Below are 27407 nucleotides of genomic sequence, written 5' to 3' on the forward strand. Positions count from 1 at the left end.
GAAAAAACTTCATCTCCTCAGCGCCGAGGAGACTTTGTATTTATAAGCCTCTAAGGTCTCATTCTTTATGTAAACACGCTGATACACTTTTACTCACAGAACAGGTGCGCGAGTGAAGTGAATAAACAAAAAGGTGAGATGGAAAGCCCTCGGCGCCCCTACACAAACATGATAAAAAAAAATGGTGTAAAGGGCAAACAAAACTTTACGTTGGATGTGCCTGGAATTCTTGTCTCACGTGAGGGAGCTGAAGGAGGGAAGGAGGTGGGGAGGGGGGGAGAGAGGGTCACAGGGGCACAAACAGGTGATACACATGGGAGGGAGGGAGGCAGGGAAGGATGAAGGGTGATACACACACAAGGGAGGAAGAGAAGGAAAGAAAAAGGGTGGGAAGGTCACTGAACACAAACAGGTGATACACACACAACGGAGGGTCATACACATACAAGGGAGGGAAGGAAGGAGGGAGGGAGGGTGACACACACACGAGGGGAGTAGTGATACGCAGCTCCGCCTCAAAAAGAATCTCATGCTTTATTCAGCCGCTGCTCCTGATGGCGACCTCTTATCAGGAATTATTCACGCACGCCGCCCCTAGACACCGATCATGGGAGAGGGTCCAGACACAGCCCGGCCAGTGTCCAGGCCACACGTCACATTTCACCGGTATACTATTAGAGCACCGTCGTGCCGCACTCCACGTTCCGCCGGTGTCCAGGTCGCACGTCACATCCCACCGCTGCCACCAGTGTACCCCGAGCTCTACTCCTCGCCCCGCTGACCTCGGCGCTAGAAGGTGAGAAGATTATACCCATTGTTGCCACACCTCTCAGGAACGAAAATGAAGAGCCTAAACAATCGCGATTGTTATATTGCTCACAGGTGCTTACTGAGTGGTCAGCGTGCGGGCGCGGTGTCCAGGAGGACCCAGTTTCGAGTCCCGCTCGCCGTTGACAATATTCAGTCATCACTGTTGTCCAGAAGATCACCTTGCAACCCGGACTCTAGACATACTCTCTAAAGAGGATCAAAGATGTACTCCGGGGGGTGGCATGAGCCGAAGAAGATGGCGGCGCTATAAACAATTGCCCGCGCCATTACTGGTTCGGGCCGACCAGCAGGCCTAATCAAGAAAGTCTACCGGCGCTATAGGCCGACTGTAAAAAAAATATATAAAAAGTAAATATGTATATAGAAGCTGTTACAAAAAGAATAAATAATGTTGCAGACAATACTCCTGCACCGGAGCAGCCACAACAAGTGAACTATGAACATTTGATCGCCCTCGTGTGAAGAATGAAGACAAGAAAACTGTTATACAAGACGATAACGTTGCAGAGAGCAAGAACACTATGTGTCAGTCTTTGCTACCAAGTGCTTGTGTCTGAGCAAATGCGATAAGCCCATGACGCAAATTTAAAACATACCGGGACTAAATCCAAAACCTTAAAGTTAAACATACGGAACGACCAAAACCCACAGCTCTAAAAGAAAGAGTAATGGGCTGCATCGCTAGCTGGCAAAGTTAGGATTAGTTGTTAACGCAGGGTACAGGGTGAGTCAGGGCCGACAAGTATACGTGAGCGTGTAGGGTGAAGCGATACGTACTGAAAGGCTTGGTCGGCCAGACTGAAGGAGGGAACGAGACACTTCAAGACAGAGACCATTCGCTGCTAAAGTACACCTCAGATTACAAAACGTGCTCAACGAAAAATCAGGGCAAAAAAATCATGACACTAAATTTATCACTGCTCCATAAGCCTGGGGATCCTATGACCCTCCAGCGACGCACCAATAAGAGAGTGAAACCTTAGTTCTTATCGGACGAAGCTAAGCAGGGTAAAAGCGGCAGTGGGGGGGCAGAAAACCTTGACCTCCAATGAGAACCTTAGAGCTTGGCTCACCTGTGGAATTATAAGTTATGTTGCTGGACTCCCTGAAACGCGACGTAATTTAAAGTGAACTAATGACGTTGTTTCGTATATACAGATGTGTCACACACACACACACACACACACACACACACACACACACACACACACACACACACACACACACACACACACACACACACACACACACACACACACACACACACACACACACACACACACACACACACACACACACACACACACACACACACACACACACACACACACACACACACACACACACACACACACACACACACACACACACACACACACACACACACACACACACACACACACACACACACACACACACACACACACACACACACACACACACACACACACACACACACACACACACACACACACACACACACACACACACACACACACACACACACACTCACTCACTCACTCACTCACTCACTCACTCACAAACTCACTCACAAACTCACTCACAAACTCACTCACTCACTCACACACACACACACACACACACACACACACACACACACACACAGGCATGCTCTACATTACTGCCAAGCCTGCTCAATCCTCATACTTTGTTGAATCTGATTATATCTGGTTCAACCCATTACTACGTGTCCTACCCGGTTCTGTTACCACCAGAATCCTATTATAAATATAGCTTGAGGATGACTTCGGCGCTTCGGTTGCTTAAGCTCCTTGAAAATAATCCAATTATCATATTTGCGCGATTGTTAGCCTGGATACAGTGAGTACTTAAATAGATCAGAGCTCACTAAGACGCCTAGAGAATTTTCACAGCTAGACTTGCTTAAGGGAGTGTCATTGAAGAAATAATTATGGGACGGGTAATTGCTGCCAACACTCAGAGGACTACGTTTCCCGACACTGAGCTCCATCTGCCACTTCCTCGCCAAATCATGCAATCTGCCAAGTTTGCCTGGCAGTATACTCGCGTCCTGCTCTGATTCAGTTACTCCTCCGATCTTCATATCGTTCGCAAACTTACTAATCAGTCTTACTCCCGAGTCCAAATCATTATTATCAGTAATTAACAGAAATAGACCTATTAACGAAACTTGTGGGATCCCACTCGTGCCCCGGACGCAGTATCGGAGGAGGAGGGGGGAGGTCTCGGTAGCTCAGAGGTACAGCACTGCACATTGCAATCTGTGGACGCCTGAGAGCGTGGGTTCGAATCCCTGAGCAAACCGAAAGGTGGGGCAATTACAATGCAATTACACTTGTCACTCAATTACAATTCAATTAGAACAGTTAGTCAATTACAATTCAATTACACTTGTTGCTCAGTTACAGTTCGATTACAGTTGTTGATCAATTACAATTCAATTACGCTTGATACTCAGTTACAATTCAATTACAACTGTTACTCAATTACAATTCAATTACAAATGTTGCTTGATTACAATTACAATTCTTTTACAATTGTTAATCAATTACAATTAAATTTTACAATTGCAAAAAAGTAAAGTGCTTTATGTATTGCAATAATTTTCTTAAAGAAATCTGTTATTATTGAAGTATAGAATATATAGCACACACACACACACACACACACACACACACACACACACACACGTATCACCCTCATCTGTGCATATGGGACAAGTGTGTGTCTATGGGAACAGACACACACATACATACACATACACACGCGCCTTATTACTAATCCACATACATGACCTCTTCCCCATATCAGTGTCTGTAGCACTCGTAGATCACCCGAGTGTCACGCACACGCCAACACCAACCCTATGACTCACCTCCCCCGCTGTTCATCTTCCAAGAAACGGTAAATTTGAAGGCATTCGCCGAGCGGCTCGTGGCCTGTTGCTCCTCTCCGTCTCATTGGCCCTTGAGCTTGTGGGTAAGAACCCAGTGGGTAAAGACACAGGGCGAGTGTGACAGCCGTGTTGCAGCAGTTAGCCTTCCCCAAATTTCCCCAGGCAGCCGTTTATCGTACAGCCCGCAAGGAGGATGAACAGCTGGGTGGGCTTGGCGCCGATTGCTCAGGGCAGGATCGAACCAACGCCCTTGGTTTTGTGGCTAGGCATGCTACCACTACTACTACCTACTACTACTACTTCTACTACTATTAGTTTTACTACCGATACTGCTACTACTACTACTACTACTACTACTGCAACTAATAAATTAATAATTATTACACTACAATAATCCGACAACAGCCTCACGTCCCTCTCCCCTACAGTCCCATCTCACGGCGCCGTCATGGGCCGCCGCGCGAGCTTAGTGTCCCCGCTCCTGGTGGCGGCGTTGTTGGTGCGGGTGGAGGCGGGCGAGATGGTGAGCGTTTACCAAACCACGACGCTGCCCTCCTCAGCCGGCATCCTGAACATGACCAGCCCATCCCTGTGTGAGTGTTCGTGGGAGGGAGGGAGGGAGATAACCGGGAGGAGGGGAAGGATTGTAGGGCCTGGTGGGCGGGGGGTGTTGGTTTGTGTGATGGGGCTAAGAGTGCTTTGTATATGTGTGTGTGTGTGTGTGTGTGTGTGTCCCGACAGTTTCACTCATATTCGTACCTCGGTGTCGGGTGAAACACTACTTGCTCTCCTCTTTATGCTCTGTTTTACGACCTGCGAGGCGCTTTACATAACCTACAGCTGTCGTGGGTTGCCTGCACACACCTAAAATAAGACCACAAAGCAGCTCATTCTGTCCCACTCAGTCACAAATGCTTGCGTGTAAACGTTTTCAAGTGGCTGACGAAACTTTAAACGTTCTCCAGGCGCTAGGTACTTATTCTGACAACATGCGACAATTTTCTACTCTAGCTCATTTCTGTGCTATCCAGATTCCTAGTGTAAGAGTTAACTTGTATCTATTCTTTCACAGCAGTCACAGGTAGAGTCTAAAGCAGCTTTTCTTCGCCTGTATTCCCTCCTTCCTGCGACTTGAACGCTTTCGAGAGAGGAGTATAAGAATACCTCTCTAGTCTTACTTGACGCTGCATATCTAAACTTAGGATTTTTGGTTTGCTTGAGCGGCGTTTTGCGGGGCCTGTTTTTATGTTTTGTTGTGCCCATGCCTGTCTCCTTTGCTGAACAACAAATGTACGAACTTTGGCGAACAAATGTCGAAGCTTTAAGCATTCTTTACGCATTTGGTACTTATACTCCTTATACTAACAACATGCGACAGTTTTATACTCTTAGCTCATTTCTTTGCTGTCCAAATTCCTAGCGTAAGAGTTAAATTGCATCTATATTCTTTCACCGCGTTCACTGGTCAAGCGACTCAAGTCTGGAGCAGCCTTCCTTCGTCTCTATTCCCCAAACACTGGCTAAGAGTGTCAGAGGAAGGTGCCGCGATCAGAGCCATGGTAGAATAGGAGAGTGTGGCCACCTCCATCACAGGCAAAATGTTGTTACCAAAAGAGCTGAGCGATATTCATATTGATGATGATGCAATAGTTTTTTTTGTGTGTGCTTTAGATACTTTTTCGAGATTCTGAGCATGCCTCGAAAAAATAAACTTGTATCAGCACCAAATAGAGCTTCGAGCGGCTCTTTTGATATCACCAAGGCGCCAGTGATGATGTTGGTCAAACTCTCCTATTCTGTGTCTGTATCCGCTGTGTAGGCTCTCCCCACATCTTCCTGCGTCACATTACTTCGCCCTCTATGATCGCCCATCAGTGCAAAGCCTCCTTAATAAGAACCAGCCCTTCCCTTTGGTGATATTATAGCAGCGTCAAGATTACAATGACACCTCTTTTGTATTTTTTTTTTTTTTTTTTTACATTGCGGCCTATTGCGCCGGTAGGCTTCTTCCCGGTGGATCCTGATGGTCGGTCCAAGGCTTCTTTCCGGTGGGTCCTGATGGTCGGCCCAGCCCGTTCTGGCGCAGGCGAGTGTTTATAGTGGCGCCATCTTGCATTAGCTCATGCTGCCCTCCCAGAGCTCATCTTTGATCCTAGAATCTAGAGTCCGGGTTGATAGGTGGTCTTTTGGACAGCATGTGGGTAGTTTTAAGCCACTCGGCGGCGGCTCAAAAATCCCAGCTTGGTGGCACCGGTCGGGGATTGAACTCGCGTCCTCCTGAACACGAGGCCGTTACTTTGACGACTCAGCCACCGCCTCCCCTAATATCGGGCTATGGCCCGTCTTATCAAAACAATTTGGGGCTTAAACACACTCACACATTTGATAAGGCTTTCGTAGAGGTTGTTAGTATTTCCATGGGTAGTTTTATAAGCCAAGTGATAGTTTGACAAGGCTTCTACACCACGAATGTGAAAGACTCATGAGAACCCGATGCGAATTCTCAACACACCACCTCGCGTCATACTGCCTCCTCGGCTCCCTCTCAACGATCGGTCCTCAATGGAAAGCCTCCGCCATAAGAACTCCCCCACCCCCTTTGGTGACATTATAGCAGCGTCAAGATTACAATGCCACCTCTTTTGTATCGGCTATGGCCCGTCTTATCAAAACATTTCGGGGCTTAAACACACTCATACATTTGATAGGGCTTTCGTGGAGGTTGTGAGTATTTTCATACATGGGTAGTTTTATAAGCCTAGTGATAGTTTGACGAGGCTTCTGCACCACGAATGTGAAAGACTCATGAGAACCCGATACAAATTCTCAACACATCACCCTGCGTCACACTGCCTCCCCCTCAACGATCGCTCCTCAGTGCAAAGCCTCTGTAACAAGAACTCGTCCTCCCCATTTGGTGGTATCAGAGCAGCTTCAAGATTCTAACGACACCTCTTTTGCATCACTTATGGCCCATTTTCTCTAACATTTACGGGTCAACGCACGCACACACTTCAAAAGGCTTTCCTAGAGGTTGTGGGTGTTTCCATGGGTAGTTTTACGAGCACAGTGATGATTTGACAAGGTTTCTGCACCATGAATGTAGAAAATTCATGAGAATCCGACTAATCTTCTTTCGTAGCTCTCGTAGAGGTTGTAGATGTTTCCATGGGTAGTTTTATATGTTTATAAGTTTATAAGTTTATAGTTTGACAAGGCTTCTGCACCGTGAATGGGAAAAATACTCACAAGAACTCCACTAAATCCCTTTGTCTGCGTCCGATAACGGGCCTTATGTGACTCCGGTAATGCTGGGAAGGGCGAGTTCGTGAAAGAGCGAGCATTCCTACTGGGGTTCCTTCTACTCAACTTGTAGCTCTTCCACTACCCCACTTCCTCTTCTTACTATACCCTTGATTGAAAAGAAGGTGGCACTGGAGAGAGATGACCTGAACTACTTTTTTTTAGTAAGTGGTTAGTTTGCATGAGGGAGACTTCATGAATACCCAAGCTAAGCACAGTGAGGAAGCGGAGAGTCTTCCCAACTATAGAACATCCGAAGCGTAATGAAACTTGATGTGCAGGTGTGTGGAGGCAGCGAGACCGAGAAAAGGTAAAGGTGAAGTTGGGGGCATTCACCATAGCTGCGCGTGGCCTCGGTGTTCATCTTCGTCGCATTGGCTCTTGTCAGATTTCAGATATTATTTACAGAAAATGTTGGGGAGTTACAAAGAGGTGGGGAGTGCAAGATACAGACACGGATGGACAGAAAATACGAGAAGAAATGTAAAGTTGCCGGGCGGTCCGCCTTCCTCATTTTACAGTTAATGGCGACTCATAGAGGATGCGAGAATTGCATATACGAAGATGGATACGAACCCATCACCCCGGACACAAGGCCAGTCGGACATGTGGTTCAGACTTTGTACATTGAGGTCGGCGTGAATACAGCGTCGACGTGTTAGGGTGAGATCAGTGTGAGTACAACAAGCCAGCGTGTTGGGATAAGGTCAGCGTGAGTACAGCGTCAGCATGTTAGGGTGATGTTAGTATGAGTATAGCAAGGCATTGTGAGGTCAGCGTGAGTACAGCGTCAGTGTGTTGGGGTTAGGTCAGCTTGAGAATAAGTCAGTGTGAGGTAAGCGTGAGTAGAGTATCAGCATATTAGATTGAAGTCAGCGTGAGTACAGGAAGTCAGCGTGTTAGGGTGAGTGCAGAGTAAAAATAGCAAGTCAGCGTATTAGGGTGAGGTGATGTAAGAATCTGTACAGGGGAGGATGACAAAGATGATTCAAGGGGTGAGAAATTTGCTTTATTAGGACAAACTGAAGTATTTAAATCTACACTCTCTAGAAAGGCGAAGGTTGCGAGGAGACCTGATCGAAGCTTTTAAATGGATGAAGGGCTTCAATAAAGGGGATGTCAATAGGGTTTTGGTTGTAAAAGAACCAAGTAGGACGCGTAGCAATGGTTTTGAGTTAGATAAATTCAGATTCAACAAAGACATAGGCAAGAATTGGTTTACCAGTAGAGTGGTGGATGAATGGAACAGGCTTGGCAGCCATGTTGTGGGTGCCAATACCATAGATACATTCAAGAAGAGGTTGGATAAAGTCATGGATAGTGAGGTAAGGTGGGGTTAGGATTACAGGAGCTGCCTTGTATAGGCCAACCGGCCTCTTGCAGACTCCTTACGTTCTTATGTTCTTATGTTAAGTACAGCAAGTCAGAGTGTCAGTTTGAGGTCAGCGTGGGTGCGGGCCGGGACGCCGCAGCCATAAACCCTTTACGACGCCGCGAGAATCCTGCGTCAACACTACACCCGGACAATGTGTTGTGTGGGGACCCTTGGCGGTGGAGGAGCAACGCGGATATTCTCTCTCTCTCTCTCTCTCTCTCTCTCTCTCTCTCTCTCTCTCTCTCTCTCTCTCTCTCTCTCTCTCTCTCTCTCTCTCTCTCTCTCTCTCTCTCTCTCTCTCTCTCTCTCTCTCTCTCTCTCTCTCTCTCTCTCTCTCTCTCTCTCTCTCTCTCTCTCTCTCTCTCTCTCTCTCTCTCTCTCTCTCTCTCTCTCTCTCTCTCTCTCTCTCTCTCTCTCTCTCTGTCCACAGCACTCCGCCTTCCCCTCCTTGCCTTGCCTCTCTCCTTCCTTCAGTGGTCAACCCTCTCTCCCTCTCTCTCTCTCTCTCTCTCTCTCTCTCTCTCTCTCTCTCTCTCTCTCTCTCTCTCTCTCTCTCTCTCTCTCTCTCTCTCTCTCTCTCTCTCTCTCTCTCTCTCTCTCTCTCTCTCTCTCTCTCTCTCTCTCTCTCTCTCTCTCTCTCTCTCTCTCTCTCTCTCTCTCTCTCTCTCTCTCTCTCTCTCTCTCTCTCTCTCTCTCTCTCTCTCTCTCTCTCTCTCTCTCTCTCTCTCTCTCTCTCTCTCTCTCTCTCTCTCTCTCTCTCTCTCTCTCTCTCTCTCTCTCTCTCTCTCTCTCTCTCTCAATACTTTCCCTTCTTTATATTTGTCTCCTCTCTTTCTTATCGCTCTCGACTTGTCACTCAATATTTCTTCCCTAAATTCGTCTTCGTCTTCTTTCTCCTCCTTTATTTCTTTCGTGCTCTTCTCATTTTCCTCCTCCTCCTCCTCTTCCTTCTTCGTTTTATCCTCTTAATCATGATCTTTCTCATTCTTCTCTCTTTGTTTTTTTTTTCCTGTTTTATTTATTTTCTACCCCCAGCTCCACCTCCTCCTGCTCCTCCTCCTCTTCCTCCTCCTTTGTTTTATCCTCTTGATGATAATCCGTATCTTTCTCATTCTTCTCTCTTTGTTTTCTCTTTCCTGCTCTTTTTATTTCCTACCCCCTCCTCCTCCTCCTCCTCCTCCTCCTCCTCCTCCTCCTCCTTGTATCAGAAGCCCCAGCAGTATTCACGAGTCAGTTTATTTATTCCCTGAGTCGCACATTTATTTAAACCATCCTTGCGAGTCTTGCGTGTATTTTACCCGGTTGTTTTCTTTGTTTTACACCCTTGAGAAAATTCAATTCAAACTTCCTTCCTAAAACCGAAGGAACGAAAGCAGGAAAGTCAGCAAGCAAGGCAGCGAGCAAACACACAAACACACACACACACACACACACACACACGGGGCACGCTAATTAGCCCTTAATCAGTAAATTCAATACACAATAGGAGAACAAAGGCGAATAAGAAGCTGTTTACGACACACACACACACACACACACACACACACACACACACACACACACATACACACACACTCCGCCTCTCGCTGTAAGTAACCCAGCCCTCCTCGTCCTCTCAGGCTGGAGATGGACGTTCACTGTATATCTCGGCCCAAGAGGCGCTGCGCGTCGGAGCGGGGGGTGGGACTGGGGGGGTAGAGAATACAAGGGACGTTAGGGTAGGGGTCTGGGAAAGGGCTTGGAAGATAGACTATTGTGGGGGTGGGCGTGTGGGTGCTGTGTTGGAGGGGGGGATAGACAATACAGGGGGCGTGAGAGTAGGGGTCGGGGAAAGACCCATGCAGGAAGACAGACTCGTGTGGGCGGGTACGACGGGGCGGTGCGGGAGCGGGGCTAGGGAACACAATGGGGGTAAGGGTAGGGATTGGGGAAAGCCCTGGGAAGATGTATAAACTCCTGTAGTTGTGGACGTGAGGGCGGAGGGAAGGACTTAGAGAGAGAGAGTGCAGACAGGTTAGCATAATAGGAGCGCGGAGAGCCTTCCCAGCTATAACATATCGGAAAGGTAATGAAACTTAGAGAGGTGTGTAGAGGCAGCGTGGCCGAGGGTAGAGGTAAAGTTGGGGGCGTATGCTATAGCTGCGCATGGCCTCGGTGCTCAGGGATTGTTTCCCGGTGGACACACTGCAAGAAGCGGCCAACAGCTGTGTTTGATCCGCGCCTCAGAGTGGAGTGCCTCAGTGACACCCGTATTCTTAAACCTCTCAGCACCTCAATTCGCCTGTTTAAAAAACCGCTCGTCGAAGTTGCTGGGCTTTTCATGGACTGTTTTGTGATCCCAGTGATAGTTTTAAACGACATCTGCGCCATGAACGGGAAAAACTACCCATGATCTTCTTTGTGGTTTTGAGAAATTGTCCAAATGGGAGCCCGATACGTTAAGAATATGGACTTCATCCTGGGCCTCGAGAAAGGAAGGATGAACCCCGTCCAGGCGTAAAGGTCAACTCATCGGCTGAAGCAAGATGGCCAGTGAGAGAGGCCACATATAGGGCGAGGGATGTATTTACTAAAGGTAGATTTACTGATATTTACTGATATTTACTGATATTTCTTTAACATTATTTTTTTTTCGGCAACCAAGTACATTCATTTGACAAGGCTTTGGTAGGGGTTGTGGGGATTTCCATATGTAGTGTCATGACCGTGGTGGTAGTCTGACAAAGCTTGTGTATCATGAACGTGCAAGAAACTCTCATGAGAATCGTACTGATCTCCTTTTCGGCCTTTGGAAATAGTTGCTATGTGAGAGGCGGCAGCGTCTGAAAACACCGACCTCAGACTCAGACTGCCGCACAGAATCATTTACATACGCGGCCTGACGAGTAATGACATTCTGTGGTCTTAGGAGGAATCTCTCTGAATACCCGGTGCTTGATTTTTCCTCACCGATGCTAATGGAGTTTGGGGCAAGAATGTCAAATTAATATATAATAGATGCATGTAATAACGTTCTGGGAGTATCAGTTTCTTAAGGATGATGGAGTGTCTGCAGATCGCTGAAAAGTCGGTGCTTCATTTTCCTCACCGATGCTAATGGACTTTAGGGCAAGACTATAAAGAAAATGTGATAAATGAATACGATAAACCGCTGCGAGTGACTGTAATAAGGAGGAGGGAGTGTCTGCTGACCGAGGAGTCTCTTAATACTGAATGTTGGAGTTTTCTTTATTGCTACTAATGGACTTTTTGGTAGGACTGTAAAGTAAATAAAAGGGATGAATATAACAACACCAGCAAGTAACATAGGACGAGGGAAAATCTGCTGACCGAGGAATCTCTCAATACTGAATGTTGGAGTTTTCTTTATTGCTACTAATGGACTTTTTGGTAGGACTGTAAAGTAAATAAAAGGGATGAATATAACAACACCAGCAAGTAACATAGGACGAGGGAAAATCTGCTGACCAAGGAATCTCTCTGAATACAAGATTTTCCTCCACCAATGAGAGTGAACATACAAGCTGGACTGCAGTGTAACTTTCTTCTGTACATTGTAGTCCAAGAGTAAACAACAACAACCCCGCGGTATGCTGCTCACTAGATAAGGAAACACAGGAAGCCCAAAAGATGCCGATCAGTATAAGTTAAAAGGGAGGTTCTTTATTGTTCCCCCTTCCAAAGAGTTCAAGTGGTAATATAACTGGAGGTAAAAAATGCCGGTAGGATAACCAAGTACGTACACATATTGCATCCATGCACACACACTGAAACAATCTGTCTGTCTGTCTGTCTGTCTGGCTAGCTGTTTTCTCTGTCTCTGTCTGTCTGTCTCTCTCTCTCTCTCTCTCTCTCTCTCTCTCTCTCTCTCTCTCTCTCTCTCTCTCTCTCTCTCTCTCTCTCTCTCTCTCTCTCTTATAATGAAGCCATCCCGGGCACCACGCTTTACTTATTAACCACTTCACAGCGAGCATTTTAATCTGTGGAACACTCCGCCGCCCACCACAACCACCGCTCGCTCCACTAATCATGCGGGGCTCATGCTGTATGGCGGCGAATTCACGTTTTCTCTTTTTAGTGGGAGCCGAAAATTCAGCCACACACACATTATTCCTTTGATCCCTCCGTGCGTGACGCTGTTATCATAAATTAGCAAGACTTATCTCAGTAACGCCGTAATGTATACCTCCGCTTATGTTTTTTTTCCATTTGGTTTACTGATACGCGCTACTTCCCTCCCATCATCATTCATGGGATATATGGACTGCATGAAAATATAAAGATAGCAAGGGGGGTAATGACGACGAGGATGTGCTTGTATATATGCAAAGGACGTAGCCGGCAAAAGCAATAGCAGAGAACAGTTACGGGAAAGAGCCTCATTTTGTCAGAGAATGTGTTTTGAGGATGCAGGTTAAAAAAATATATATATAAGACTGAAATACTAACGGTTGTAAAGGAAAATGATGACATAGAGGAAGTAGGAAAGAAAAATAAACTTGTTAAAGTAGCAGCTTGTGTTAAATATCTGGGGCACGTGCTTGCTTGTGATGGAGATAACAAAATAAAGATAACACAAAGAACGTAGAAGTACAATAGAAGAGCACGTGTCTTATATCCTGTCTTAATGAAACCCCACTCCACTAAAGGCAAAGAAACCATTTGATGTGTATTTTCTGGCAGCAATACCAATACACGCACATGAAAGCATCAAAAGAATGGGGCAGAATTCAGTCCTCAGAGATTAATGAGTCTCCCGAGAACTATAATTATTAAAAGTAAAAGAGAGAAAATTAGAAATGTTGAAGTTCGAAAAGTTATTGAAGTGACATTAGTTAAAACATAGAAGGGAAACGAAGGTGGCTTGGACATTTATAAGATGGAAGAAAAAAAATGCAAAGATAGAACTTAAGACTAGTGGGCACAAGATTTCGAGGAAGTCCAAGAAAAAGATGTAAGGAAGGAGTGGAGGAAAATCTTGAGATGAATGGACCTGGCACAAGGGAAGAGTTGAGAGGGAGACATCTTGCGAGGACACACAGGAGGGAGTGCTGACCCGCCTCACAGGGCACCTAAGGCCTTCTCAAGGGCAGAAGTAAGAAGTATAGAATAGAAACGTCCTTCCCTACCATCGAGGCGTCTGCGGCCAGCACGCGGCCCTTCAAACACGTGAGATTCTCGCCTCAGGTGTAAGGTCTTAATTCTGTACTCACTGAGGTACTCCAGTTTTATATTTAGCCCGCGGCCTTCTTGACCCATTTACTCCCGCGGCCGCCTGAGTCACCGGTGCTCACGCCTGCACCCCCAGCGGCGCCAGACGGGCTCGCTGGCAACGTAATAATAACGCAGCTGTTCCGATGCCATTCTTATATCATACGGTTAGTGCAGTGTACACTTTGTTTTTTTCCTCAACAAATTCGTCAATAATCGTTTTAGAACGAAATCTTCCTCTGGCGGTATAAATAGTAAGGGGTCACTTTTCAACTTCCAAGGACCTTGTCACTCTTGAGAGGTTTGTTTGTCTGTTTGTTAATTAGTTGTCAGCATAATACTAAAGCCCAATTTTCATGAAACTTGATGGAAAGGTGCAGCTCGGGCCAATGAAGAACGCACTAAATTTTGAGAATGTGGACAATGAAAACAGGCTGACCACAGCTCGAGACGCCAGGTAGCCTACTGAGGGCGGCACAAAACGAGATTGCCGCCATATATGGGCGAGGCGAGGTGATGGCCTCCACGGGCCCGCCACGCCTCGTATAATCAGAAACAAAGGGTGGCACGGCACGGTCATAAAGCGTGGCCCTCGTGTGGCCCTCAGAGGCGCCGCTCCCTTCAGTAGGTGTCGGTTATTATTATTGTGTAACCTGTGAAGTGGAAGTCAGGTGTGGGCAGTATATATATATATATATATATATATATATATATATATATATATATATATATATATATATATATATATATATATATATATATATATATATCTATCTGTCTGTCCGCCTGTCTATCTATCTATCTACCTAACCAACTATTTATCTACCTATCTATCAAAGTAACTACAGTCCTCCCCCCCATCCACCCCCCCCCCCCTCACATAGAGCGCTTACACACCTTTGATATCACCTCCTCAAGACCGTCCCCGCATATCATATATTTAGTATAAGTTCTTCATGGCAACGCAGGAAAGATAACTTATTTTCGTATTTTGTGTCCCGTGCTTATGTACTAGTCTTCTATTATGCTTTGAATTTACTTTTTTTCTCTCATCTATTACAAATTCATATTTCTGACTGCAACACCACTTATCACGCACTAAAACTTAAACATTAACACGAATAAGTACGTCCAATATGTTATCTAACCCAGCGCTGGGATAGATTAAAGTCATAGTCGGTCGGCTGAGAGTAAGTAAGTAAGTATATACTGACCGCACAGTTTCAGGGCGCATGTGTAAAATCACGAGTTCATATAACCATAAAAAATATCGTGAAATAGCAGAACATAAAATACTGTAAAGAACAAAGGTCCAGTAATTAAGACAATGGAGAATACCTAACGCTGCTTCCATGCGGTAGCTCTTAATAAGAAACACAACAACAACATCACAACACAGAGAAACAGCGTAAGCCCCTTGATCTAGACCCCCACGAAATGCAGGGCGGGTCTTAGGGCGGTATTGTCAGACGCTTCCACACCTCACACCAACTATTCTCAAAGGCCGAATAGGAGATCACTCGGGTTCTAATGCATCTTTTTTTAGGTTCACGGTACAGAGGAATGGTCAAGCTACCACCAGGGGTCATAAAACTACTACTGGAAATGCCCACCACTCCTATGAAAGCCTTGTCAAATATGTGTGCTTGGGCGTGGAAATGTTTAAGAATATGACCCTTAAATTTAGACCTCCGAATATTGGCGAGGTAGCGGTGGGCGTTCAGCAGCAGGGAACGAGTAAGCGGTTTGAATACTGGCCGGGTTAACTCATACACAGTTATTAAGACACAAATCAACAAAGAGATACAAGAATACCTCCTTGCAATCCTCACTCTTCCTCGTGCTAAAAGAACATCGAGACCACCGACAAACTAACCCTAACACTACTCGAACATGCATTAAGTAAGAGTTTAAATCAAGTTATATTAATGTCAAGCAAGTTTACGAGGCTGTTTTCCCCTCGCCTTCCATCCTCCCGCACCCTCACGCTAAAGACCTCAAGTACACACCTTAACACACACACACACACAAGCCCTTTCAAAACCAAAAAGCAAAGCAACAGCGGCGACGGGGGAAGCGGTGCGGGAGGGACCCATAAGTCAGAGTGGCAGTACCTCGCGGCCCTGTAATTCACCGCAACCTGAGCCCTAGTAACGTCCGCGCGGGAGCCAGGAAAGACATACAACGAGCCTCACCCAGCAACGGCGGGCCAACAGCGGCGTGCGTGAGGGGCGACCTGGGCGGCGAGGAGGCGGCGGAGAGTGACTCTGAGTGAGGGAAAGGGAAACGGTAAATGAGGAATGAAGAGAAAGGTGGACAGGGAGTGAAAGAGGAAGAGGAAATGAAGGAACGGGGAGTAAAAGGGGTGGATAGGAAGGAAAAAGTGAGAAAAAATGAAAGAAAGAAGAGGAAAAAGATGGATAGAGGTGAGAATGAAGAGGAAATGAAAAAAAAAACGAAGATAGGAAGTGAAAAGGTGGCGAAAGAGCAGAAGAAGGAAAGAAGGAAAAAGTGAAGAGGAAATGATAGACCGGAGAAAGAAAGAGGTAGATAGAAAAAGTGAGAAAATAGCGGAAGAACGGGGAGAGAAAGGGATAATGAGAAAGAAAAGACTGAAAGAAGTGGAAGAGGAGGAGAGAGAGGAAAGGGAAACGGTAGCGAAGGAATGAAGAAAAGAAGCAGTGAATAGGCAGGAGAGATGAAAAGTGAATGAAAGAACGGAGAGAGAGAAAGGGGTGGATAGAGAAAGCATGGAGGGAAAGAGAAGAAGAAATGAAGAGGAAATGAAAGAAAGGGGGAGAGAAAGGGATGGATGAGGAGGGAAAGTGAAAAGTGAAAAAAGGTTGGATAGGGAGGAAAAAGGGAGAGGTAGAGGAGGAATAGAGAGAAAAAGAAGTGGATAGGGAGGAAAAATGAAGAGGTAGAGAAGGAATAGAGAGAAAAAGAAGTAGATAGGGAGGAAAAATGAAGAGGTAGAGAAGGAAGGGATAGAAAAAAGGGATGGATAAGGAGGAAAAAGGGAAAAGGTAGAGCGAAAGAAATGGGAAAACAGAGATGGATAAAGAGGAAAAAACAACTGAAAAGAAAAGGAAAAGACGAAGAATGAGTGATGGATAGGGAAGGAGAGAGTGAGAGAGAGAGAGAGAGAGAGAGAGAGAGAGAGAGAGAGAGAGAGAGAGAGAGAGAGAGAGAGAGAGAGAGAGAGAGAGAGAGAGAGAGAGAGAGAGAGAGAGAGAGAGAGAGAGAGAGAGAGAGAGAGAGAGAGAGAGAGAGAGAGAGAGAGAGAGAGAGAGAGAGAGAGAGAGAGAGAGAGAGAGAGAGAGAGAGAGAGAGAGAGAGAGAGAGAGAGAGAGAGAGAGAGAGAGAGAGAGAGAGAGAGAGAGAGAGAGAGAGAGAGAGAGAGAGGTGGGTAGGGAGGCAGGAAGAAGGGAAGAGGAAATGAAAGAACGAAAGAAGAGGAAAAAGTGGACAGGGAGGAAAAAAAGCGAAAAGGGAGAGAAAAAACGGAAAGAAAAGGATGCATAGGAAGGAAAAAGTGAGGAAGAAATGCACGGAGGAAGAGGAAGAGGTGAACGCGAGGGAGAGAGAGAGGAGGAAATTAACGAAAGAAGAAGAGGTGGAGAAGTGCAGGGAGAAGAAAAGAAATTGTTCTCTCCTCATTTTCTCCTCCATCTCTCCCATCCTTTTCCTTTTATCTCCCCATCCTCTCTCTCTCTCTCTCTCTCTCTCTCTCTCTCTCTCTCTCTCTCTCTTGCTCCTCTCTTTCCCATTCCTCTTCCTTCCATCCCTCCTTTCCTCCTCCTGCCCTTTCTCCCTTTTCTCTTCCTCCAGTTTTTCTTCCTTATTCTTCCTGCTCTCCCTTCCCCCCCTTCCTCTTTGATACTCTCTCCAATCCTATCCTTCTCTTTTACTCTTACTTCCCTGTTCCTTACACTTGCTGCCCTTCCTCCCTCTCTCCCTCTCCTTTCCCTTTCCACCCTCCCTCACCTCTTCCCTCCTAGTCCTGAGAGCGAGGAAGTTTAATCTCTATTAAAACTGGAAACAAAGTTTTATCACTATTTTGTCTGGGAAAAGTTAGGCTGCTTCATTTTTACTCCTGCGCCTGGAAAAACTGCCGGATATATGAGTGTTAAATATTTTACCTGAGAACCGCTCGCTGCAGGTGACGAAAAAAGCCAGGTAGTATAATGGTGCCGAACAGACCACTCCATTTCGTGCCTGAAATATGTTAGAAGGATTTTTTTAGTCTTAACGCTTCAGGCGAGGTAAAGAAATTCCTGGAAATATTGTTGCTAGACAAATGAATGAAACATTTAGCGCAGGGAGGAATGTTTGTCCCGGCCCAGGGCGTCTGCGTGGAGGCCCGGGGCTTCTCCGGCTCTCTTCAGCTCAAACAGCGTTGGGCAATGTTGAGAGAAATGTTTCTGTCACGATGGCGATCGGAGAGGTCAGCATCAGTAGCACATCTGAACATGGTCGCCATGCACATGGGAGATGCCCAGCTTAATCACTTAAAATGTTTCCTTCACTCAGGTTGTTGTACGCGAATAGAACCTTCAGTGCCTCAATGCAACACGATTAATTAATTTAAACAAACTTGACCGCCACTTCCCATATCCTACATTCGTCAAGGCCGGGGAGCAGCGTCTCGGTGGTCACGTGAAGTCGTAGCACATAATTTCAGGGACAGATACCTGGCATGAACCAAAGGGTCTGTGTGGTTTGATATATAATTTACGTAACTCTCAAGACTTTGCTGGTTGAGCGTACTGACTCAAGCTGGGCGTGACAAATAGGGCAAACAACGAACTCTGGCAGCGTGACACATGGAAAAGCTCGCGTGATCACCCTTGGTATATACCGGACTTACAGCACAAAGAGGTGATGGCATGCTCTGGCCGACGTCACCTTCGCGTGCTGGCCAAGCCTCCAACACGGCCCACACGATGGTTGTCGCACAAACATACGTGCACGAGGATATTAGGAACCTACATCCCTCCTGGCTGTCTCGGAGTCTCTGGGTGGACGGCGGTGGAGCGTAACATGACGGAGTGGAAGAGGACGCGTCAACACCTAACACGGACACAAACGAACGTGTCTCCTCTCTCGCCTTTGCCTTTTATTTACCTGCCAATAGAATGCTTTGTTTCCGAGTCTCTTTTATCAGTCCAGTCCTTTTATAACGACAAAAGAACGATGCCCTTTGAGCCGTATGCTAATGATAAGCGGCATTGTCTTATTTGGCACTGTTCCTCAATACGACAAACAAATGCATTACGCAGTGCTTTAACAAGGTCATATTTTTCTCGAATGTTTATTGCCATGGCCATCGGGAAGGCGGACGAGAACAAAACACCGATACTGGGGACGCGTTTTCTTGAGAGAGCACACAGAATGTACAATTATTTAATGCAGTCTCTCTTACCGCATCAGTTTTCATAAGTCTGTCTATCTATCTGTCTATCTATCCATCCGTCTAACTATCTATCTTTATTTCCGTCTTTCTTTCCATCCTATTTTTTCTTTTTTTCTTTCTATCTTTCTTTCCATCCTTCTCTCTTTCCTCCTTTCTTTTCTTTCTTTCCTTCCTTCCTTCTTTCCATCTTTCTTTCTCATTTTTCCTTTCTTTCTCTCTTTCTTTCTTCCTGTCTTTTTCTCTCTTTCTTTTTCTTTCTCTTTATCTGTATCTAACTATCTATCTATCTATCTAACTAACTACCTACTTACCTACGTATATATGTATGTATGCATGTATCTATGTATCTATGTATCTATCTATCTAACACAGCACACATAATACCTAAGCAAGATACAAGATAGCTCGATGCAGTGTTCTTAACCGCGTCAATTCTTTTAGGAATGCAAACTTCAGAGCCTCAGTAAAGGAGAATTATAACCTAACCTTGTGGGCACGTTCCCTTTTTAGCACAGGACACGGTGCACAAGATGGATTTAATGGCCGCTAACCACGTAAGATTTTTTTTCACGAATGTAAAATAAAAGATTAGAACAGAAAATGGGATAATGACTACGTAACGGTGATGACTATACGGAGGGAAGAGAATAATGGAGGAGAAGAAGTAGAAGAAAAAGAAGAAGTAAAAGTAGAAGAAAAAGTAGAAGTAGAAGAAAAAGAAGTAGAAGAAAAGTAGAAGTAGAAGAAAAGTAGAAGTGGAAGAAAAAGTAGAAGTAGAAGAAAAAGAAGTAGAAGAAAAAGAAGAAATAGAAGAAGTAGAAGAAAAAGAAAAAGAAAAAGAAGAAGAAAAAGAAGAAGAAGAAGAAGGAGTAAGGAGGAGAGGTAGAAGAAAAATAATAATAAGAATAATATGATAACTATAAAGAATTACTACTAATAATAATCAGAAAAAGTAGGAGAAAAAAAGAAAAAGAAGAAGGAAAAGAAGAAAAAAAGAAAAGAAGGAAAAGAAGAAAAAAAGAAAAAATGGAAAAGTATTAGAAGAAATAGTAGAAGAAGAAAAAGAAGACGAAGAAGGAGAAAAAGAGAAGAAAACGAAGACAAAGGAGGAGGAGGAGAAACTAAAGAGAAAAAAAAATAACTAACATCGCCGCTACATAGTTTCGTCCCTTCTCCCTCCTGCTGCCCCCCCCCCCCAACACACAACAAAAAACACACACAAAGAATTAAACGAAATAAAACACTTTCCTTCTTTCTGGCGTTGTGGAGAGTTATGGAGAGTGAGCGGAAGCACGACACGAGGGAGCCAAAGGGTTTTTATGGCGCAAGTTTTCAATTGTCGTTTATTTCTACTTTTATTTTTATTGCAATTTTTTATGATTTTTTATGCAAAGTTGTGTTCGTGTTGACGGTGCTGATGTTGGTGCTGGTGGTGGTAGTGTTGTTGCTGTTGTTGTTGTTGGCGGTGGTGGTGGTGGTGGTCGTGTTAGTGGTGGTCGTTGAGGAGTATTTGTTTATGTTTTTGTTGCTGTTGGTGCTAGAAGAGGACGAAGGTAGTGATTGTGGTGGTGGTGGTGATGATGAGTGTGGTGGTGGTAGTGTTGGTGGCGGTGGTGATAGTTTTGTTATGGTTGTGGTCTTGGAAGGGGATAAAGGTGGTGGTGGTTTTTTTTTTTTGTTAGTCTTGGTTGTTGTTGTTGTTGTTGTTGTTGTTGTTGTTGTTGTTGGTGGTGGTGGTGTTTGATAGCCCAGCACAGCGGCGCCTCACACACCCACTTGTTGTGTTTAACATAAATTCCCTATACGGCTGCCAGTCTGCGCCCCCCCTTGCCCCGCCGCGCCCCGCCTGTAAACAAACTCGCTGTCCTGACGGCTTCCGGTTGTTAGGTTAGACGCCAGGCTGCGACCCGGGGCCTGCCTGCACCCACTGGTTCTCATGACCCTGCAGGCAAACCGGACCACACTGGAACCCGATGGACCCCCCTCCCCCCAGCCAGGTTAACCAAGCAATTGAGAGCCTGACATTCATAGCCTAAATGGTGGTGACAAAAAAACAACAACAACTATTTCTGCTTTTGGTTGGTTTTGGTAAAAGTAAAGTGATGACGATAACATTACTTAAAAAAATAGTCAACACGAGGAGCTGATGTGGAAGGTTTCTTTGTCCACAACATTGTACAGAATATTGCTTTCTAGATGTACTATTCGTGTGGGACATAACAAGTGAGATGCCTTGTGCAAACCCTCTCATCCAACACATGATGCACCCTTAGAGTTGGTGTATAATACGAAGACCAGTGGTTCAGGGAGGCCACTCTTGTCCCGTTCCTGTGCCACAAGTATCCACTCCGTTCAGATATATTACTGACCCTGGCCATCTATTACTCTAACAGTGCACCACCTCCTCTAATCTCCCTAGCCTACATTGCGAGAACCAGCGCTGCAGCGAGGGGAGGATGTGGTGGTGGGGCTGCACTACGAGGGGAGCGGCCACATGGTGTCAATGTACCGCTGTCTGGACGGGCGCTATGTCTCCTATGACTCACGCGTCAGTGTTCTGGCCAGGTTAAGATGGTGTACGGGCCCACCCAGAATGAACAATACTGGATGTGCGTTTCCCACAGCCTCACCTTCGTGGACTTTGCGACGCGTGTGAATGAGAGCTATGTATATGAGGGGATTCTGGGGTTCAGGAGGCACGTGAGGCATAGACCTGATGTAAGGGATGTCCCGAGATTGGAGATCATCGAGTAGTGTGACTGAACTGTGAATCTGACGTTGATGACTTGCTCGAGTGTGTGAGTGCGTTGTTTTGGTAGGTAGTTAGTGAGCGAGTGAGTAAATGGCCGCCTCACTTTTTTTTTAATCAAGGGAATAGCAAGAGGAGGAAGTGGGTTAGTGGGGACGGTACTTTTGGGGGAAGAGAAAAGACGGTAGGAGTGTACATATGCGTTGTTGTAGGGAGGGGATCAGTAAGGGAATGAATTAATGGCCTTCTCAATTTTTTTTCAATCAAAGGTATACAATGTATCAAGAGGAAGAAGTAGGTTAGTGGGAAAAATACAGTTGGGGGAAGAGGAAAAACAGTAGGAGTGTACAGATGCATGGCGTAGGTTCGTAAAGTGTTCTGATGTGGCTGTTGTTTATCAGGCACCTAATGTTAACTGCCTAGCATGCTTGGAGTGTGTGCATGATTAGTTTGTATTTAAAGAGGAAAGGCAGTGGGAGTGTACGGATGTATGGCGTAGGTTCGTTAAGTGTTCTGATGTGGTTGTTTGTCGGGCACCATATTTGTATACCCACGACGTGCAGGAAGTGTTTTTTTTCTTTTACAACAAAGGGGACGGCTCAGGGCAACAAAAAGAGTGTAGAAAAAAAGCCCGCTACTCACCGCTCCCACAACAGATATAAGTAGAGTGGCCAAAAGAGAGGTCAATTTCGTGTGTGTGTGTGTGTGTGTGTGTGTGTGTGTGTGTGTGTGTGTGTGTTTGGTTCGTTTTTATTTAGAGAGCTAACCTACACAACCTTGAGGCCTGCTGACCCGTGTTCCTCCCCCAGGCGGTTGTCGCGTGAGGTGCCTGACGGTGCCCTACTGCACGGCGGTGACGGCACACAAAAACGTTTCCGGTGAGTATAAACACACACACAAAAATAAAGAAAGAAAGAAAATAAAGAAAAAAAGAAAGACAGACACAGAAAGGAATTATGAATGAAATAGCCAATAAAAAAAAACCCGCTTACGGACGGATATGATATGGTAAAAACACACACATACACACACACACACACACATACACACACCACATATATCATCAAATTAACCCACGTTTTGGTACCATTCTTAAGTTTATTTACCCCCCCCCCCCACACACACACACACGCACACACACACACACTACTCTGTTCTTACCGTTTTCACCCTAACACACCCTTTTTCACCCTTCCCTTCTCCATTATCCTTTCTAACCTCCCATCACCCTAATTCCCACTCTTGGTCCCTTCACACTCAGCCTGCACTGTTCCCTAATGTCCTCCTCTATGTCTCCACCTCTCTATCATCCCTCTGCTTTGTTACCACACACCCACGACGCACTGCACCACACTCCTCCACACAAGACACACCCCAACACACCACCCACGTTACATTCTGTTCTGCGCCAAAATCGATCACACCCAAACCACAGGACACTACACTACATGCCTCAGACTCTCTCTCATGCATGACACAAAACACAACACCACGATTCTTTTGTTCTTCTCATTAAATTTAGATTGCGCTGCAGTGGATCCATGAATGATAGGCCTGGCGGAGTTCTGATTTTAATTAAGGCTCTGAGGGGGGGAAGGGTGGGACTTGACGGTATTAGTGTTGTGAAGAGGAAGGGTGAGATTGAGGTTGTTTATAGGAGCGTGGAGAGGCTGGGACTGAAGGTGGGGCAGGGATGGATGAGGAGGCTGATTGAAGAAATACTCGAGGACAGACTGAGGACCCACGGACCATATAAGAGTTACAGTGAATATGTGAGGAATGAAATATGAATCTTTGGTTTGAATAGAGACTGCTTTGAATCATGCAGAGTGGAGAGGATGAGTGAGGGCAGCGGTGTGAGGAGGCAGAGATTTACATAGATTTACATAGAAAATCAGACCACACAGACCCCATGGTCCAGACTTGGTGGTCTGTCCTTAAACCTAAGTGATTTTACATTAATCAGAAGACTCCAAAACGTTGCATTTCTACTCTAGTTGATATTAAGTTGAAGGAAGTGACGGTCGAGCTTATTTTTGAAGGAGTCAATCGTGTTACACTGGACCACTGACGGTGGAAGCTTATTCCATTCTCGCACTACAACGTTGGTGAAGAAAAATTTGGTGCAGTCTGAATTTACTTGTCTACATCTGAGTTTTACGCCATTGTTCCTCGTGCGCAAAGTGTCATCGATCATAAACAATGTTGATCTGTCTACATTCGTGAAACCATTAAGTATTTTAAAACATTCGATCAGTTTTCCTCGGAGGCGACGTTTCTCAAGAGAGAACATGTTAAGGGTAGAAAGCCTTTCTTCGTAAGATTTGTTGCGCAAGGAAGGGATCATTTTCGTTGCCCGACGCTGAACACCTTCTAATTTAGCAATATCCTTTGCATGGTGGGGAGACCAAAACTGTACCGCATATTCCAAGTGGGGTCTGACTAAACTGTTGTAGAGCGGGAGTATTACATCTTTATTCTTGAATACAAAGTTTCTTTTAATGAAGCCCAACATTCTGTTCGCTTTATTTGCTGCATTGCTGTGAGAATTTGAGGTTTGACGCGATTTTGACCCCCAAGTCTTTGACGCATTGAACGCTTTTGAGTTTAACGCCGCGCATTTCGTATTCGAACTTCTTATTCCTCGTTCCAACTTGAAGGACCTGGCACTTGTCTACGTTAAAGGGCATCTCCCATCTATCCGACCGTTGAAATTTTGTGCAAATCCTCTTGGAGGCTTTGCCTGTCTTCGTCAGTGAGAACCGAGTTGCCAATCTTTGTGTCGTCTGCAAATTTACTAATGCGGTTATTGAGTCCAACATCCACGTCGTTGATGTAAATAATGAAGAGCACTGGGCCAAGGACCGAGCCCTGAGGGACGCCACTAGTGACAGGCGCCCACTCTGAGTTAAATCCGTCAATCACTACTCTTTGTTGTCTGTTGCTCAACCAATTCGCGATCCATTGGTTTACTTGACCGTCAATACCTATTTGCTTTAATTTGTAAAGTAATTTATGATGCGGGACTTTATCAAACGCTTTCTGGAAATCAAGATAGACTACGTCCAGTGATTTGGTTACGTCATAAACAGTGAAGAGGTCGTTATAAAAGGTTAATAGGTTTGATAGGCAGGATCTTTTGTTTCGGAAGCCATGTTGTGAGTCCCCAATCAATGAGTGGCTTTCGAGGTAATTTACAATTTTGTCTCTAATTATGCCCTCAAGTAGCTTACCTACAACCGAAGTTAGACTAATGGGCCTGTAATTACCTGGTACTTTTTTGTCTCCTTTCTTGAAAATCGGTGTCACGTTAGCCTTTTTCCAATCTGAAGGGACGATGCCTTGTCGCAAGGACATATTGAATACGGTTGTGAGGAAGGAGAGTATTTCGCTCTTTGTTTCTTTCAGCAGAGTTGGATATACTTTGTCAGGTCCAGGACTTTTATTTGTTTTAAGTGAATGGAGAGCTTTAAGGACTTCATCGGTTGTTATTTCAAAATTAGGCAATGCATGCTCGAGATTTACAATAGTACTGGTGTTGGTGGTAGCGAGAGGAAGACTGTTAGTATTAAACACCGAGGAAAAGTAATTGTTTAAGAGGTTTGCAATGTGTTGGCTGTCAGTCACTAGTGCACCGTCGCTGTTTGTTAAAGGTCCAATACCACTTTTGATCGCCTTTGTTGTTTATGTAACTGAAGAAAGATTTCGGATTATTTTTACAGTTGGCTGCAATATTTTCTTCGTATCTACGCTTTGCCTGACCTACTAGTCTTTTTACTCGTCGCCTGGCATCATTATAAAGTCAAATGTTTTCGGGCGTGCTTTGTTCTTTCTTTAACCTGTAAAACAATTTTCTCTCATTGACTGATTGTTTAATTTCGCTATTAAACCACGGTGGGCTTTATTAGTGTTAATTCGCTTCGCACAAGGGGACGAATGTGTTCTGCTGAGTGTGTGTGTGTGTGTGTGTGTGTGTGTGTGTGTGGTAAGGTGTGGTGTGGTGTGTGTGTGTGTGTGTGTGTGTGTGTGTGTGTGTGTGTGTGTGTGTGTGTGTGTGTGTGTGTGTGTGTGTGTGTGTGTGTGTGTGTGTGTGTGTGTGTGTGTGTGTGTGTGTGTGTGTGTGTGTGTGTGTGTGTGTGTGTGTGTGTGTGTGTGTGTGTGTGTGTGTGTGTGTGTGTGTGTGTGTGTGTTTGTGTGTGTGTGTGTGTGTGTGTGTGTGTGTGTGTGTGTGTGTGTGTGTGTGTGTGTGTGTGTGTGTGTGTGTGTGTGTGTGTGTGTGTGTGTGTGTGTGTGTGTGTGTGTGTGTGTATATTGTGTTTGCAAAATGCTCCTTCTTCATCTATAAATAAGTATTTCAGTTTTATGCCAGAAGCAAGTTCCTCACACCTGTCTGTCTAATCACAAAAGGAGCAGCTGGAAACTCGGGCACGTACTTCATATCTTCAGCAGTCAGCAATGACGGGACGCACGTTGAAACGTACTGCTCGAACGAAGGCGGCGTGCCTGCCTCCATCAGTGACGCGCAGAGCTTGGCTGACCTCAAGGCATACGACATTAAGGACGGTATAACAGGTAAACAACAGACGAGGGCGCGGCTGTAGTGAAGGGCCACAGTACATCCCAATGGCTTTACGAAGACCAAAACCAAACAACTCCTTAAGTAGTTTGTTAGGCTCTCGAGAGCGCCATACAAAACAAAGTTCCTGCATAATATCCTCAAATTTGTGAGCTACTCTGTAATTACCAAACAATCTACATGAAGCCTTTAGTGATTGGCAGAAAACAAACCATACTTGGGAAATTGTTTGGCGCATACGAGGCTATTACATGTGTTCGAATGTGGATCTGCCAGGGAATATGAAGATTTCCGTTTTCTCTGTTTTCTCTGTTGTGTAAAGTTGATATGATCTCTGGTGGAGCAGGTAGCGAGAAACTTGTGACTGGGCACGTCAAGCCTCTCAAACAACAGATGCCATAGCGGGCGTTGACCATGTAATAATAATAACTGATCTTGATGAGGTGAGAAGGTGAGAAGGCTAATGGACCTGATGGAGTGCCTCCTATTGTCCTTAAAAACTGTGCTTCCGTGCTGACACCCTGCCTGGTCAAACTCTTTCGTTTCTGCCAATCAACATCTACCTTTCCTTCCTGCTGGAAGTATGCTTTTGTACAGCCTGTGCCTAAGAAGGGTGACCGTTCCAATCCCTCAAACTACCGCCCTATAGCTTTACTTTCCTGTCTATATAAAGCTTTTGAATCAATCCTTAACCGGAAGATTCAAAAGCACCTTTCCACTTCTAACCTTCTATCTGATCGCCAGTATGGGTTCCACAAGGGGCATTCTACTGGTGATATCCTTGCCTTCCTGACTGATTCTTGGTCATCCTCTCTTAGCCGTTTCGGTGAAACCTTTGCTATTGCGCTGGACATATCAAAAGCTTTTGATAGGATCTGGCACAAATCTTGCTTTCCAAACTACCCTCCTACGGTTTCTGTCCTTTTCTCTGTACCTTTATCTCCAGTTTCCTTTCTGACCGTTCTATTTCTGCTGTGGTGGACGGTCACTGTTCTTCCCCTAAACCTATCAACAGTGGTGTCCCACAGGGTTCTGTCCTATCTCCCA

General features: G+C 45.4%; 1 long non-coding RNA gene across 1 annotated transcript; it reads left to right on the top strand.

The window, feature by feature from the left end:
* Positions 1–645: 645 nt before the first annotated feature.
* On the top strand, positions 646–22665 carry LOC126983349 (uncharacterized). The gene is made up of 3 exons (XR_007735807.1): positions 646–796; positions 4159–4323; positions 22594–22665. It is a non-coding gene; the product is annotated as an uncharacterized LOC126983349 (long non-coding RNA).
* The last annotated feature ends 4742 nt before the right edge of the window (positions 22666–27407 follow it).

The sequence above is a fragment of the Eriocheir sinensis genome, chromosome 5 (assembly GCF_024679095.1).
Source record: "Eriocheir sinensis breed Jianghai 21 chromosome 5, ASM2467909v1, whole genome shotgun sequence".
In the NCBI taxonomy this organism is placed as follows: Eukaryota; Metazoa; Arthropoda; class Malacostraca; order Decapoda; family Varunidae; genus Eriocheir; species Eriocheir sinensis.